The sequence below is a fragment of the Daucus carota genome, chromosome 6 (assembly GCF_001625215.2).
Source record: "Daucus carota subsp. sativus chromosome 6, DH1 v3.0, whole genome shotgun sequence".
Lineage (NCBI taxonomy): Eukaryota > Viridiplantae > Streptophyta > Magnoliopsida > Apiales > Apiaceae > Daucus > Daucus carota.
This window is the reverse complement of record NC_030386.2, coordinates 10,946,476-10,950,308: the sequence shown is the minus strand read 5'-3', so window position 1 is coordinate 10,950,308 and position 3,833 is coordinate 10,946,476.

The following is a 3,833-nucleotide window of genomic DNA, read 5'->3' as shown; positions in this document are numbered from 1 at the left end:
CTTGAATGTTGAACCGGATTGTTGGAAATGGCTATGGCACTTGTATTATCACAAAATATAGGAATTTTGTTTACTATAACACCATAATCATTCAGTTGATTCTTGATCCACAAGATCTGAGCACAGCAGCTTCCCGCAGCTATATACTCAGCTTCAGCAGTAGAAGTAGACACGGAGTGCTGCTTCTTGTTCGCAAAAATCTACACGCAAGCGCACGTGATCACAAGTAATATATTAAGTTCGATCCCACAGAGACTGGTGAATTAAGAATACGCACCTATGCAACAATGTATGATCAATTATCACTGCTAAGACAATTAACAAGGATTGGTTTCTTTTTATACTAATAATTAAATTTACTAATCAAATTCAGAATAGGAAAACACATGGGATTCTAACTTCATTATCGAATTCATCTAGAATTTAAAATACTGATTAACATGCGACTGTTGATCCTAATCAGACAACACGAAAGTAATACATGCCAACTCTCGTTGCACACATATCATACCAATCAAAATCCACAATTAAGATAGAAATCTCATGGACACCAACAAAGCTCAGACCCTATATCTCTATAGCGGTAGTGTAAGCAGAGCGGTTTAATAACAAGTCGTCTATTGTGATTACACAGGGTGATAAAAATAGTTCAAGTCTACCACAAATTATGTTTCATTCACATAATCCTATGTTTACATGGCATAGTTCTAAATGCAATCATCCACTCTCGCTTCAGAAAGAATTAACAAACAACTTAGAAGTTAGCTACGCTCCTAAGAAGAATAAGCACGGCTCATGCAAAGAAATCAACATATGTCACACAATCAAGTAATTAATATTCGTTACTAGATTACATCGATAAATCCATTAGAATCCCATGAAGGCGGTTAGTTCATAATCGAACTAATCGACATCATGGGCTCTAGTGAAAACATTATAAATAAAAGACAAGAATGAATTGGAATAAAAATGCTTGAATTAATAATAAAGATCACACGTTACAGATTGAAGTTCACGATCTCGCTCGAAACTGTCACTTCCTCGCGAAGAACGATCTAATACAACTGATAATGTGCTTGAATGATTAAACTGAAACTACGATATTGTTCTCTACTAAACTTCTTACTATCACTATGAGGCTAGGGTTCTTTTACATACGAGAAATATAAATTACATTGACTAAGTCAACCGGGCCTCGACCGCTGCGAAAATCCATCAGAAAAGCTGTAAAAATCGGCCCGGGGAATTTCTGCGGAGCGCGGCCGCGCTAAGTAGAGCGCAGGCGCGCTAGTCATCATGCAGCGCGGGCGCGCTTGGCACTAGCGCGGGCGCGCTAGTGTCTGTGACTGTGGCCTCGTTTCTTCGTTTCTCGCTCGTTCTCGCATGCATGTCCTTCCTCGCTTCTAGTACCACTTCCGTAGGTGATCACGGTTGCATTTAGCATATGCAACAAGCCCTTTAAACCCCTAGATAGCTCTAGTGGACGAGTGTGCTCTCGTGAGGGTTTGTAGAAGATGTACCCACAAAATCCCAAGTCGCGGTGAATCCATAATTCTCTATTCTTGCAAATAATGCACCAAAACCAACCTAAAATGATAGAAATTCACTTCATCGCCTCAACTCGTGACCTGCACAGAAAAACAATAAAAACACATCAAAAGACACTAAACACTTAAGTACAACCAACCAATTTAAGTGGAAATGAAGGCCTATAAGTGTGTATAAATACCACTTATCACACCCCCAAACTTAAACTGATGCTTGTCCTCAAGCGTCACGACACTATACAATAATACAATGCAATGCATGAATGCAACTACGTGATGAATGAGTGAACTATGAAGTAATTGCCTTGCAAATTTTTAATACCTCAGATTGTGCTAATGTTCTCGACTTTCATCTCTCTCGCTACCAAGTCAATTACTCTTCTATTTACAAGTGTGGAGTGCCCGTGTGTGCAAGCATGCTCTTTTATTGAGACAAGACAAAAACTACTACTCCCACAGAATCCCCATCAAGAATCGTAAAAGTTATAAACTAACACCCCGTCACTCAAGTCCAACTAAAAGCCAAGGTCCCAAAGAATGTCCACACCCTTCTATTTTATTTACTATTTTTTTTTTCTTTTTCTTTTTATTGGTGATTAATTGCTCGGTCTAAGGTCAGAGCGCTTCGCAGTGTAAATGCGTTACGAACACCACAAGACTTCACACACCAATTATTCACTCTATTCTAGTGGTTTATTTAACCGTGCAATGGTTGAGATCCCTAAAGATTTATGCACTAGTACCCATGTAGCGAGCGTTGGGTCAACAATCCCAAACCACGAAGGGCTTTAGGTTGTTAGGCACAAAGTCCCCTCAGACTTAATTACTCGAGTACTAATGAGCTCAACCTAGTTAATTCTACCACTTATTTTTTTTTTGTGAATTTATTTACTACTCCTTTTTTTTTTCTATTTTTTTTTTTTTTCTTTTTTTTTTTTTTTTTTTAGAAAGGTATATCTACTCCTTAGTTCCCCCAAACTTAAGATTTACAGACCTAAGCTGAAGGGTGTTCAATTCAATCCTAGAATTCATGGAATTTCGTCTAAATCCTATCTCAAGAACATATGTGAATTACAATTTCCAACACAAGCAATTTCCAAGTACTAACCTAGCGTTGCAATTGAAACTACTAATCAAAAACTACGCACATAACTCATCATAGGCAATTAGCTTGGCTTAACTTCATAATTCATGCAAATGCTCGTGATACTAACTACTACAATTATCACTAAACATGTAAAAATAAAGAAAATATGAGAAAAATAGAAAGAAAACGTGAGAATAAATCAAAGCAAAATAAAAAAAACGTGCACTACATGAACTAACTAACACATGCAATAATAAAAATCTATCTAATAATATGCTCTTCCTTAGATTACCACCCCCAAACTTAAAATTTTCAATGTCCCCATTGAAAGTGATAAAAAGGCTAGAGCACCCACATACCTACTCGGAGTCCGAGTCCTCTCCCTCCTCTGCTGGAGGTGAATCTGGTGGAGGATACTGCATCCCTGCTCCGAACACTGGCCACTGAACCGTGACACCCTGTGCCTGAAAAGCACTACCTAGAGCCTGTGTCATATCAAAAGCAAACCTCTGGTGGATGTCATGCATGGCGTCCATCCGTCTCGCTAATCGGCGAAAGTGGACATCTCCCATCGGTTCGGAGCTCCTCTCCGTCTGAGAAGTACCAGCTCCAGAAGCTCTAGGCTGCTCCCTCCTAACAAACTCGGGACGTCCCCCTGGCATCTCATCATATAAGTACCCGAGGCCTCGAGGGTGGGGAACTCCTCCATCCCACTCTGTCATCCGACTGATAGCCGAATGATCAATAGGTGTCGCTGGCAACTGTAATTGCTCGTTGGATGGCCAACGAACACCGCTCGATCGACAAAGCTTCGTCACAATTGTGCCATATGGAATGGCACCAGTAGTTCCTCCCTGTAAGAACCTCAGAATCCCCTGATGGATAACATGTGCTAGATCAATATACTTGCCCGAGACAATCCCAAAGAGCAGAATAGCTCTCTCCACTGTTACCTCATGCCCATGTGAAGATGGCATGATGTTAGCACATATGAAGGCGTTCCACGCCTTCGCATACCGGTTCAACCCGGCTGCTGGAAAAGAGACATGTGCCTGCAAAGGAGGTTGTGTCATCTTCCAAGCTGTATCCGGCACACACAAATCATACACCAATCGATCAAGATCAACTGGATCATCATCAAACCGGCGTTTAGCACGCCCAATCCTCTCAACCACCCAATCTTCTTCATTACGGCGCCT